This window comes from Belonocnema kinseyi, chromosome 3 (assembly GCF_010883055.1).
Source record: "Belonocnema kinseyi isolate 2016_QV_RU_SX_M_011 chromosome 3, B_treatae_v1, whole genome shotgun sequence".
Taxonomy (NCBI): Eukaryota; Metazoa; Arthropoda; class Insecta; order Hymenoptera; family Cynipidae; genus Belonocnema; species Belonocnema kinseyi.
This window is the reverse complement of record NC_046659.1, coordinates 72,094,981-72,109,288: the sequence shown is the minus strand read 5'-3', so window position 1 is coordinate 72,109,288 and position 14,308 is coordinate 72,094,981. Positions and strand designations below refer to the sequence as shown.

Genomic DNA, 14,308 nt, shown 5'->3' with positions numbered 1-14,308 from the left:
TCATCATTATCATGTAAAATCTTCGAAGTGAGTCAAGGCAGAAGTGACAAAAAGGCTCTACTAGAACAGTTTGAATCCATGCTTTAGGTTCCTGCAGAAACCATTTATCATTTTGAGTTCCTTTTTGTTGCAGCTACTTTGGAACCGAAAGACAGTTCTAATAGAAATTCCAGTTTTATGTGTATGTGTTTAGTTTTATGACGTATGTAATATAAAATACTACACATAATAAAAAAGAGATAAAGAAAATAATAATATAATGTAACTAATAGAATAGAAAGTAATAGAAAAAAAGAGGAAACTAATGTAAGAAATACTTTGGAAATCCCCTCCTGAGTAACAATTTATAAGATGTTCCGGACATCCTCCTCCCGCAAAAGCAACCGTTCCTCAAAATGGATAGATTGTTTTATTACGCAGATGACGAATTTTCTCTTTAAAATAAACTTCAGAAAGGTAACAAATAATTAGATATATGTACTAGCAATTTAATAAAATTGTTACCATTGAAGTTTTTCTTTTTTTTAAATATTTTCTAATTGCGATTTGGTAATTAGGGTGCTTGGTGTAGTTATAAGTAACGAAATTGTATTAGAAGGGTCATGGGGCAGAATGACATAAGTGTCAAACCCCAAATCTTTCAGGATACACATAAAACTCTCTAATTTGAACACATTTAATTAGTAAAAAAAAAAAAAAACGAAAATTTATTTTGAATTATAACTTAGCTCGAATTTCAAAAAACACCGATTTTCTCTCAGAACGAGTAGCATTATTTTTGTATTAAAAAAGAAAAAAATCCATTTTTTTCGAGTTATTACTAAAGTCTATAAACATGCGAAAGGAACATGTCGAAAAAAGCAACGACCTCCAAGAAAAACCCCTTGTCAAAGGTACAAAGCAGCCTCAAAAACTAAAATTTGAACACACAAACAGTTGCATCACTTTTTTACCTTTTTATTTTAAAAACAATTCTTTGGTACTATTACTAAGCTCTATTGAAGCGTCAAAAGAACGAACGAAAATAATTAATGACTTCAAAACAAAATTACCAAACGTAAATTTTGCGACACCTTAAAGTCGAACTGGACCATAATCTTCTGCAGATATATGAGTTTGGTCAAAACAATTATTTTAAGTCAATGAAAACAATTCCCTAAATTTGGCACTTATACCCTTTATGCCCCAAGCAATGGCTGAAAATGTTTGACAAAATTACGTGGGAATGGAGACGTAAACAATTTTTTACGATTTGTTCCAAAGGTGAGTGGTGGGGTAATAAAGTTGAAAAAATTTGTTACATGATTTATGAATGGCCCCTACTACTACTGGTCAAAACAAGAAAATTAGTAACTACGTTTTGGATGAGTCCCCTGTCACCCTGAACGTTCAATTTCTAATTTTAACTGTTTACAAATTTCATTTTGTTTGCTTATCGTTGGAATTTCGAATCACATATGTTAACTTAATTTTCGTTTATAAAGGTTAATTCTATAAAATTAAATGAGATATTGTTTTTATAATTTTTAATTATTGCAGATACGATTGTAAGTGAAGTCTGCGGGAAATGTATAAAATGAAATATTCGTAACTACACTTTTTCCATGAAACTGCATGTAATCTGAAAATAAATAATATTCCCAGATCACTAAATAAAAGATTAATAAATTCGCAAAAGAATTTTGATGTTGTGATCAATTTTTCCTTTAATATATGAATAATCCTTTGTGCAATCATAAAATGTGAGGTTAGGTTAACACGGAACTCATCCGATCGTATTTAATCCTTTTCTTGTTTGGACGGCAATATGGTGGTTTAACTTTAGTATTTCAGATTGCCTGAGAATCCCCACTTCTTCCTTCATGTCTCGCACTCCCACGGAATTCTAACCTCGAAACTCGGTACATATTTGTTAGCTCGTAAACTGGGTATACTGATAAGACAGGAATTTGTTCGGGCAGTAGGCCACATGTGGTGACACAGTGGCACGACGTACTTGGTCTATTCACCTATGCAACACGTTTATTCTCCTATCTAACGGCCTGCATAGACGCACATACTGCCGTACTTTTTAAGAAAGTCTCTATCTACTTTTGGAGTCAACCGGAGATATTGAATAAAATTTTTTTACACCTTTAGCGACCTGCATCTTACGACATGTGATTGTTTTTGAAAAAAATAGTTCTTGAGTAATTTAAACCTGCTCTACTAATTGCTGAAAAAAATTAATAATTTCAATTCTTTATATGCACAACTGTTGATCAGCTTGATATTTATGTCCAAAGCAGGCGATAATTCAAGAAAAAGCGTATCTAAGCAGGTAGGTTTTCAAGTCGATTTTTCCACACTAAAGAAGACCGTTTTCAGCTTGAAGAAAACGGTCTATCTACATTTTACAGTGCAATTATTAATTAAAGCAATAAATACATGTTTTTTGTCCTTTATTTATCATCTACCACTGTGTATTAATGTTATTAATAAATCATGAATTGATCACTCAAATAATGGCCATAAAAATTGGTTGAACATCCTAAACTGTAGATAGATTTTTTATTCTGGAAAGTTCAACCGATCTGGGCGAGAATCATGACAAAGAACGTCTCTATGTATTGAAATTCGTATAGATAGACTTGCCTTTTTGCAAATAGAGCCTTTCTTCGACAGTATTGCTTCAGATTACACAAAAATCGGTGTAGATCGACTAATCAGGGTAGAATTATATCCGAATTTATTCAAAATGTCTGATTATCTTTTGTACAGATGAATTTGTTTTCTTCAGTAACAGGGGCCAAGCTAAAATTCTCTGAATAAAGAGGAAAGAAGGAGATTTTTCGCAAAAATCGGGACATAAAGTCTTTCACATAAAATGAATGCATATACGTACTAAAATTAAATCAAAATTCAAACGCAGCTAATTGCTGATAGTTCAGGTGAAGATATTACATTTTCTACGGAAAAAAATCAATTCCCAAGCAAAAATTATTTTAATTTTAAATAAACTAAATTAAATTCTTGAAGGAAACATGACCTTTCAACAAAACAGTCGAACTTTTAATGCAATTGTTGAATCATCAAGCCAAAAAAGACGAATTTTCTACAAGTCAGTTGAATTTTAAAACCAAAAATTATAAATTTACGGCAAATAGTTCATTTTTAATCAATTTGTTGAATTTTCTACAAAAATTATTAAATTGGCAACCCAAAAAGATGAGTTTTCTACCAAATAGTTACATTCTCATCTAAATGGATAAATTTTTGACTAAAAGGACGAATATTCAACCGAAAAAAAATGAATTTTTAACAAATTGGTGTAACTTTTCACCAATTATTTAAATCTATAACCAAAAAATGTTTTTCAGTCAAGAAAGAAACAAAAATGTCAACCAAATTGTTGAATTTTCGAGCCAATCAGACTATGTTGAATTATCAACAGAAGGACTATTTTCAACCAAACTATTGAATCTTTTTTTTGTTTGAAAACTGATGTTTTTTAGTTTGAAATTAATGTATTTTATTTCAAAGTTTGTCTCTTTTTGTAGAAAAATAATTTTCTGGTATGGAAATTCAACTATTTTGTAAAAAATGCATGTTACCAAGTTAAAATATCCATTATTTTGCTAGGAATTTTGTCCTTTTGGCTTGTAAATCCAAAATTTTTGTTATCATTTTTTTTCTTTATTGACTAAAAAATCTGTCTTCGTTGAAAATGTAAATTTTTTGTTAAAAATTCCTCTTTTTGATTTGAAATTTAGTATGTTATTGGTTAAGGATTCAACTAATTTGTAAAAAAATCGGGATTTTTGGTTTAATTTAACTGATTTTGATCTAAAATTAAAACTTTTCAAATATCAACTATGACACTTTTCCTGAAGAATGCATTTTTTTATAGAATATTCATCACTTTGCTGAGAAATTCAACTATTTTTTCGAAAGTTCCTTTTTTCTTGGTTAAAAAATAATTGTAATAACTGAAAATTTAATTCTTTTATTTTCGGTTCAATATCTTTTATTTTCTAGTTGAAAGCTCAACTGTTTAGTTAAAAATGCATGTATTTTACCCATGTCTCACGTAATTTATAGATAATTTATGAATGGCCCCTTATAAATTCTGTATGACTGTTGTCACTAAAAGTATTAAAAATAAATCTGGAAACAAACGTTTTCTTTACATTCACATTATCTATCTTCTGGGCTTAAAGTTGTTCTTAACCCTAAAAGTAAATTTTATAACGGTCAGGGAAAATGAGAAACTGCTTAGGAAAAGTCAGGGAATATCGAAATTGAGATTTTGTAACAACCCTGTGGCCTGCCGAATGTAGATAAAGCCTTTCTTGAAAAGTACGGCAGCATATCATCCTGCTGATGTTCATGCAAAGAAACAGCTGAGATGGAGTATGAAAAAAATGAGAAGAATAGAGAAACGCTTGACGAGTTCCCGCTGGAATCGGTGGTTTGGTTCCAGACAACACAACGATACGATCTTGAGTTCCTGCGTGGTTCTTGCCGCTATTGCTCAGTACTCATTCGACCGTCGAGCCGGTCGGTTCTCGTCGCTCGACTGTCGCACACGCCTCGCGAATGCTTTTTTTCCAACTTCAATCTGTGAATGAGATAAGCTAATCAGCCTCTAAAAACTGTTGACGCATCAACAAACAGTCTCTAACAAGTTTAAAATAGTCCCTCGTTGAAGAAAATTCCCCTGGAATAACTGGAATATCTTCAACGAGAGTGCAGTGTTAGTTTAAAGAGTCAGTTATCTTGAAAAACTGTTGAGGTGTCAAAAAACATTCTCGAACAAGTCCGAACAAGTTGATAATTTCCCAGGAATTACTAGAATTTCTTCAACAGAGTTCAGTGTTACTTTAAAGCTTGCTTTAAAGTGGACTTGGAAATTGTAGATATTGTCAACAGAGTTTGTGTTGTCAGTTGTCAGCACTGATTGTCAGTGATTCGAATAAGTTTGCAACCGTCACAACCTAACCTCAAATTACAAATGCAAGTGAATGAACTCGCGATGAGTGGTTTTAGAGCAAAGGTCATTGGTTGTGTAGTGAAGTTGAATGCACACCAGGATGGTGTTTACCAAGCTCATCGACTGGATCACTCGTGTGCTGTTTCGTGAGGAATTAATTTAAAGTTACTCGCGCGTGATTCGCTGTCCGATCCTGCACGTGCGCGGCAGGTTTATTGACGAAAACAAACGAGAGAGTTTTGGAATACAGAAGTGTTACGGAATCGAAGAATTTCGGAATTCAGTTTCATTCGGCAAAGAGTGCAAGTTTTTTTAAATTCAAATTTGTGGTTCCTCGTGGCGTTTAAGTTGACAATCCCGTTTGACGACAACGTGGTGAGGTTATTTCTTGCCGGCTCGATACTGTTTACGCAAGTGGATACTTTCCGTTGAGCACGTGGATACGCCACTGATGAAACTTGCCACGCGAGGAATGTGATCTTATCTCGATCAGAGGTAAATCCTTATACTTTTTTAATCCGATTATGGACCCGGTATTTATTTATATTCGTGGCGTTATATGTGAGAGTAATCGGTCGATAAACTGACGGCAGTCAGTTTTGCAATCAACAGCGGACTGACATGTTAACAGCGTAAAAAGTTTTAGTTTCATCGAGCTACATCGCTGGTTCGCAAAAATGCCGGATGTCATTAGACTTGAAAGCCTTCCCTGGATTGTAAAGTTTCCTACTAAAAAAGAAGGCGTCATTAGGATTGAAGTCTTTCACAGGATTGCGAAATTTCGTATAAAAAAGATGTTGTAATTTTATTCTGAATATGTATCTTAAAGATCATAAAATGAGACATCTTTTGTGGTACTGTATTCCCAGGAGTACAGGGGTTACGTCGCTAATTCGTTAAAAGGCGGGTGTCATTAGGTTTGAAGTTTTCGAAGGATTGATAAGTTTCGTATAAAAAAGAGGTTGTAATTTTATTCTGAATATGTATCTTAAAGATCATAAAATGGAAAATCTTTTGTGGTAATGTGTTCCCAGAAGCACTTGGGATTACATAGTGTATCTACTACATAGATGTGTATCTTAAAGATCATAAAATGAGACATCTTTTGTGGTACTGTGTTCGAAGGAGTACAGGGGTTACGTCGCTGATTCGTTAAAAGGCGGGTGTCATTAGGTTTGAAGTTTTCGAAGGATTACTAAGTTTCGTATAAAAAAGAGGTTGCAATTTCATTCTGAATATGTATCTTAAAGAACATAAAATGAGACATGTTTTGTGGTTCTGTGTTCCCAGGAGTACAGGTGTTACGTCGCTGATTCGTAAAAAGGCGAATGTCATTAGGTTGGAAATCTTTAATTGGATTGCAAAGTTTCCTATCGAAAAGAGATCTTCATTTTCTTCACACTGTGTATCCTAAACATCATCAAATGGAACATCTTTTGTTGTTATGTGTTCCAAGAAGTACAGGGATTACGTCACTGTGGAGATCGCTGATTTGTATAAAGGCGGTTGTCGTTAGGTTTGAAATGCTTCCCTGGATTGCAGAGTTCCCTATAAAAAAAGGAATCGTAATTTTCTTCTTAATGTATATTTTAAAACTTCTTCGTTTCCGGTAATGACATAGAACATAGAATATACAGCTGAGTGGGTCGAAAAAGAATATTTTTATAAATCGCAAACAATATCATGCCTAAAATTAGTGCATTGGGAATCCCGTTAAGTCTATTGGATGTGGAATCGATCGATTTAAATTTACATCTACCAATTCCACATTCGGTATACTTCATGGGAGTCAACACTCTCAATGTTCTATTTTTAGTCTCGTTTGCGATTTATAAAACCATTTTTTTTCGACCCACTCTAATATACAGACTTTACTCTCTTTCTCCAAATCACCTCCGTTCTTCTTTTATGAAGCATTCTTTTTTCCCCTGTTTTTAAGAATCTTCAACTTTTTCTCATTTTTCGGGTAAATGTGAACTGAATGAATAGAACCCGATGAAAAAATCGGACTATTTTTGGCTGAAAGTTAATTCTTTTTTTTTTTTTGTTAGAGTCTACTATTAAACATTTACCTATTAACTCTCTTCTAAAAAATTGTCGTTCTGGCTTGCAGATTCAACTACTGGGTTGAAAATTGACATTTTTGTGGAAATTTCATCTTCTCGGGTTTAAAAATATTGAAAATTAAACTATTTTTTTTTGAAAATATAATGTAAAAATTAATGCAATGTATTTTAAGATTAAAAATTTTAAAACCCTTTCAAATTAAATTTATCAGGGTGTCTATAAATTCATTTTATTTAAAAGATTTTTTTTTTGCCTATTTTTGCCCTATTTTCATGGGAAATATTCCCCAGATTTTTTAGAGTATTTTCGGCTGCGAAGGTCTAGGGCGGCCTCAGACCTATATCCGGCTTTTATTCTCAAAAATACGATCGTTTGAAATTTATAACTCGTAGTCAAAATAATTTCATTCTTTTTTCCGAGTAACGGGATTTATTTATTCTCGCAATAATGGCATCTCTTGTTTTCGACAGTCTTAAAATTTACGATTAAAATTACAGTGTTCCATCTAAGAGAGGATATTATTTACTCTGGAAATCTCCCATGGAATTCTGAATCATCTCTCTTGTCGTTGACTTGTTTTTCTATTTCTCTCTGCCACTTGTTGAAGTCATCACAGGTTAGCACCTATTCACCTTTTTCATCTATTTTAAATTTTCCACCTCGATAATCTATTTTACATTTTTTTAACTGACAAAGTAAACTTCTATTTACAATTTTAATTTTTAAAACCTTGTGAGACCCTATCCATTTTGAATCAGTTCGTGGTTCGTGCTAGTCAACTAGTGTCGGAAAATCAGTCGCCGACGAAATATGTTGTTTTTGAAGGAAAGCAGACGGCACGAATTTGACCTATTTAATAAAAGAAATTTGTTATACAGTCATTCATCTTATATGCTAAAATATAAACAAACCCGGTTAAAATAGTATTTTTGTCTCGGGAAGTCTATCTTTGATTTGACACATTTTTTACTTAATACACAATTTGTCTTAAATTGTTTTTTTTTCATTATTCTTTTATTACAATGTTTTATCAGCCATAGAATGATATTATAAAATCATATTATTTTGAAAAAAATAGAATATCCTGTATTATTCACATTTGAAATATTATTTTTTAGGTCTTTCTAATTGTCTGTTGTATCTTTTCTCGTTTAAAAAAAACATAGGTTCTAGTGTTTTTGAAAAGAAAGATTAATGTACAGAAAACAAATTAGAATAAACAACGTCAAATTAGATACTTCCGTTCGTCTGAAAAATAATACCACATTTTAAAGAAAATTTTCGACCATTTTTTTTTAAATTAATCTATGTCATTAACTTTAAAGTCAAAATACTCATAACTTTGTCAAAAACGGAACTCCCGTCGGATTTAGAAAGAAAACTAAAAGTTTTCATTTTTTATTTATCAATCCGGTAAATACGTGTCGTTTTATTTCCTGTGAAATCATTGGTTGGGAATTTTTTATATTGAATAGTTCTTGTTTAAGGTATCCAATAATCAAAAATATCTTAACTAAGCATTGATCCACATGTTTATTTAACTTTGAAAACTTGTTTTGTCACCTATTTTTGTAAATAAAAACATCCCTTTTCACCTATTTAACGATCATAGGTTTTATGATTATCATTATTGACAGTTAACGGATATGATTAGATTTCAATTTCTTACTACATTTTTATTTTTTTTTTTTTATAAATTCTACATGGGCCATGAAAACATCTTGCAGGCCACTGCATAATACATTCCCCGCAGCTGAAAGAAAACACTTGAACTTGAGAAGATACAGATTTTCTGAGAAGGTAATATGATTCTGAGATACTGTGAAAAATATTCTTCTTTAAATCTTTAAAAGTTTTAAACCTGAAAAGATTGCTCAAGAATTCTAAAAAAGAATTTCTCAAATCCTGAATGGGGATACATTACTGCAATTATCATATGATTTCACGGTCTGAGATCATTTTAAGAACCATAAAATGGGAATAAAGTCTGCTTCTAGTTTTGTTTTTAACGTCTGTGTTTCTGATATGTTTATTTAGCAGGAACAAATAAAATTGTATATTAATCTTTATCTGGTTCACGTCTACGCAAATAATCATCATTCATTGATTGAAGATAAGAAAGTACTGAATTATTTTTTAAGACTGCTTAAAATGTTAGGCTTCGAAAGAAGAACAGGTAAAATTTAATGAGTTCTTTTTGTTTATAACTTTCTCTTAAACTCATTTCTAGGTTTTTTTTTCTAATTTTTGAATATACATTTTGATATAAGAAGGAGAAAATATCTAAGAGTGACATCATATCGGCCATCTCATCGTCTTGGAATTCTTGGCCGATTACATATCCTGCATCTTCACTGCTACACCAATTACTTTAAACAAAGTCCAGCCTGTTGTTTTTGCGTTTTCCATGTTTTCACGTTGAAATTGAAGCTTAATCGGAACCTTCAACACATTACTCACTGCAGTCTTGTGATATTTTCTCAAGCATATTTCACATGGCCATGAAAACTGAGATTTTGCTGCGAAGTAATTTATTCCTTACTTCTATTGTCTTGCATCATGTTTTATTTGAATGTTTTTCATTTCTTACCTTCACATTCTGAAAATATTGCACAAACCTTCTTCCAGACATCCGAATATTTGCAAAAAGATAGGCATTTTATCTTTTCTAGAGTCTTTTCTTTAATAAGACTTCTTTAATTTTATTGTTCGTGTGGAATTCTTTTCACGTGAATGCTATAGTAAATTCGTTTCCTTATCTATGTAGATGTCCATGTAACAGTTACCTTTGGCAAGGTCTTCTTTTTTTACAAAGAAACAAGAAGTTTCACGACGATTTTTCACATCTTTCTATTATGAAATAAGTCACGATTATGATAGCGAATGTCAATTCTCGCGGGGCATTTTCGAGCAAACGACCTTCTTGAAAAAACTTATCTTGCAAAATGTTATGTTGCAGATTAAATCCATGTAACTTTGTAAAAGATAAACTTATGTGATACCTTCAACGGGGAATAGAAGAATTAAAAGAATTATGCTACATAAATGATCGACGTTATTCAACAACTATTGTTCTTTGGAATTCAACTATCATATGGATTATTTTATTCCATGAGTGGTTGTAGAGAGGTGATTACGAAATTAATAGTCGCGACAACAATAGGACGCTTTATAATCTCGGCTATTTCTAAGCCGAATCGTTCGTGACGGGCATGATAACCTGCACGTAAGCAGAATACGCGATCTGATTAACCCTTTCTTTCATGAATTAGTCAGCGACTAAAAATAATAGTCGAATGAGTTAAAAAGTATAATTAATAAAATATATAATTTTATTAACAATTATTTAAGCCAATAGATTATAAATGACAGACTTTAAAAATGCAGTCAATAGCAATTTTCAACAATTTGCAAAATGATTGATTTTCTTTTATAAGGTTCCCTTTTTTCTTAATTTGAAAGAGGTAACTCGAAAAATAGTTCGTATTTTTTATCCATTTCTGCCCCCACCCTACCATGATAGAAAGTTATAGTGTTTTGTTATATCCCCTAAAAAATCAACAATATACTTGAGTAAGCTTTGAAACAAATCACTTTGTGATCAAACATTTATAATTTAAAAAAAGTGAACGTAAATTTTTCGGAATCTTTTGGGAATGTTTTTGAATTTAGAAAAAGTAACTCACAGTTACTCATAACAGAAAAAGTTTTCTTAAAACAAAACCATCGTCCTCTTACATGTTTTGTTTTCAACCACATAACAATTTTTTTTACACAAAGAGAATTATTTGACTGGAAGATCAGATAAAGTTTGTCCCAAACGAATAATATTTGTTGTAAAAAGATTTTTTTTAAACAAATGAAAATCTACTCAACCTTAAATTTAACAGAAAATGTCATTATTTTAAAGAGACATTGTTTTAAAAAAGGAAATTTCTTTTGAGTGGTTTTAAGATTTCAATGTATTAGATTTTATTAAAGAATTCAGCGTGTTTTTTTCATTAACAGTTGTCGAATTAGTATAGCAATCATGAGTGCGTATCATGGCATACAAATCTCAAATTGTCAATGAATAGCCATAACTTTGTATTATAGATTAGTCTGGTAATTCCCATCATCCACGTGGCATTACATGCCAAATGATTGAGCATGCGTGGATTATATCACAACTTGATAGCACTGAGTCACGCATTTCTCTGCATGAAGTAATGAAATTAAAAAGACAAAATTTCGCCGTGGTTTATCATGAAAAAAATTCTGATATAAGTTTTATTTTATTTTACGAGCATGAAGCTATATCCAGCCATGAAAATATAGTTTGAATAAAAAATATTCACAATTTGTTGCTTGTAATTTTTAGTGTGAACGCTTGTCCGGGAAACCGGGAATTTTGTTAGACTTGAAAAGATTCGGAAATTACTTAATATATCATGCAGACAAGAAATCTATTGATTTTCTTTTCATTTTAGTTTTTTCTGTATTGGAAGAGGTACATTTATTTATTATGAAAGTTTGTATCGAGTGGGAAGGGCAGACTATTTTTATTTAATGTTTTTCTAAATTGGAAGAGACACTTCTTTTGTTTGGACCAGTTTTATTGAGTTGAAAGTGTAGAAATTTTTGTTATTACTTATTTTTCTGAATTGGAAAAGGACAATTATTTCTTTTTAATTTTTAATTGAGTAGACGGTAAAAAATCCTGTATTTTTAAAATTGAGATGAAAGGTGGAAACTTTTTATTTTTAATTCCGTACTGAACTGGAAGAGGGGCATGTTTTATTTTCAACATTTTCATTTTTGTGATTTTGAAAGAAAGAATTAGATCTAATTTATAGAATTGAATATGATAGTTTGCATTTATATTTTTTAACTAGAAATCTTTTAAATATTCAATGTATAAAAGTTAAAAAATGTTGATGTTTAATGTCATTTAATTGAAAATTGTTTAATTCGGAAGTATGAAAAGCTCTTTTTAAACTTATTTATAGTTTCCAGTTCAGTTTTAATTACTTCAAATGAAAATGTTGTTGCTCTTAAGAGTTGGGATGTTTTAATTTCAATAACTGTGGCAAATGTTAGCAAACCGGGAAATGACAGGGAATTTTATTCGTCGATTAAAACAACCGTCCTGAGGATTTATTAACTTAATCTTTAATCTCTGGTGAAAATGATAAAAAGCAGTAAAATAATAATTATTTCATGATTAATAACTTGTAATTTTGTGAATACTGATGTCTATACTCTATAGTTATAAAGTTGTCTTACGTACAGTAAAGAAAATGAGTTGATAAGGCTTGTTACTATTATTGATTGGCACACGTGCAATCCCCTATCGCATTCGATAAGACTAGCTAAAAGGAATTTTTTTCTTAAATTTTTAGTTTTGAATAACAAGAGTGTAACAAGTGATTTATATAAACAGCTATCTGTTTTATTGGAGCAATGCCGGAAATACACGCAACCACGTACGGCCATACGCATTTTTATATTTTTATCAAAATCTTTTGATACGGGAGTATGTTTGCAACATTCTGAAAATAAATGCAAAAAAGTACATGTCCCGGAAGTTAGATCCGCAAACTTATTTTTTCTAAAAAATTTAAGTTGTGCTAGACTTGTGCCAATTTGTGCCGTAAATAGGTTTTTGAAAAATCAAAAATTACGGGCACAATTTTCGAAAAACGTTTTTTTTTTGCTAGATCCGCAACTTCTTACTAGAGTAAAAAGAAAGGCTGTGCTAGGCGGCTCGAAGTATACAAAATTTTGTGCAAGAAACAAAAATTCCAAAAACCTAACCGTTAAAAAAAACAAAAACCAAAAAAATTTATTATTTTTTCAAGTATATAAAAACTAAAACTTGTGCTAGTTTGTGCTCGATAAATGCAGTCTTTATTCCCTGTAACAAAATTACGCGAGATCAACAGTTCTCATATGAAAACTCAAAATGTAAAACTCAAAAAACATACAAGATCCAAACATAACTAAATTTCGAATAAATAAAACGTGTGCTAAGTTGTGCTCGAGTCTTTATTCCCTCTAACAAAATTTATCTCGCGTAATTTTGTTAGAGGGAATAAAGCCTGCATTTGTCGAGCAAAACTCAGCACAAGTTTTATTTTTTCGAAATTTGACTATTATCGGACATTTCGTGTTTTTTGAGTTTACATTTTGAGTTTTCGTATGAGAATTGTTGATCTTACGTAATTTTGTTAGAGGGAATAAAGACTAAATTTATCGAGCACAACTCAGCACAAGTTTCAGTTTTTCGAAATTTAGTAATTTTTGGATCTTGTATGTTTTTTGAGTTTTATATTTTGAGTTTTCGTATAAGAACTGTTGATCTCGCGTAATTTTCTTAGAGGGGATAAAGACAACATTTATCAAGCTCAAATTAGCACAAGTTTTAGTTTTTCGAAATTTCAAAAAATAATGCATTTTATTTATTTATTTATTTTTTTTTTTTGAAACGGTTAGGTTTTTGGAATTTTTAGTTCTTGCACAAAATTGTTTATACTTCGAGCCATTTAGCACAACCTTTCTTTTTACTCTAGTAAGAAGTTGCGGATCTAGCAAAAAAAAAACGTTTTTCAATAATTGTGCCCGTAATTTTTGATTTTTCAAAAAACTATTTACGGCACAAATGAGCACAATAATTTAGCACAACTCAAATTTTTTAGAAAAAATAAGTTTGCGGATCTAACTTCCGGGACATAGAAAGTACTTCGGATTATGTAGTGTGGCATTATTAATGCTTGCTACTGCAAAATATCTTAAACTATCCATAAATTTGAATATTTTTATATAAAATTCTTTGATTTTTCTTGCAAATATTTTTTTATACTAAATTCTTCATATTCAATGAAAGTAGAAAAGTTTACACTGTGTTTTAAGTTATAGTTTTCAATCTAGGAAATATGTTAAGTTGATATAAGATGAAAATCTTTAAAAGCATTCTCACGGGAAGTGATGGATATTGTTTTCCCAAGAATGCGGCTGCAGTGATCAGCTTTACAAGACTAAATATTTGAGAGGGTGTTCTTGGAATTGAGAAAAAGATCTCCTGTTTGAGGTTCATAGTGCCAACAGTGGCTGCTTTTCACGATAAGGCAATTCTGCTTTTCGAAGCGAGTAGTCGGCGGGAAAGGAAATCCGTAAAGATAACAAAACCCACTATACTCTATCGAAAATTGTAAACTAGAATTATTGTAGCATTTCATGATAACATATCCTATCAAACTATATGTAAGATGAAATTTGTGTCTTGTTCAC

General features: G+C 31.2%; 1 protein-coding gene across 2 annotated transcripts in view; it reads left to right on the top strand.

Annotated features, from left to right (window-relative positions):
• The first annotated feature begins 4,550 nt into the window (after positions 1 to 4,550).
• The window catches only part of LOC117169157 (rho GTPase-activating protein 7), a 407,356-nt gene continuing 397,598 nt past the window's right edge, over positions 4,551 to 14,308 (top strand). For both annotated transcript variants that reach the window (XM_033355372.1, XM_033355371.1), the window contains exon 1: positions 4,551 to 5,467. The gene's annotated coding sequence lies outside the window, so the exon portion shown is untranslated. The remainder of the gene's footprint in view (positions 5,468 to 14,308) is intronic.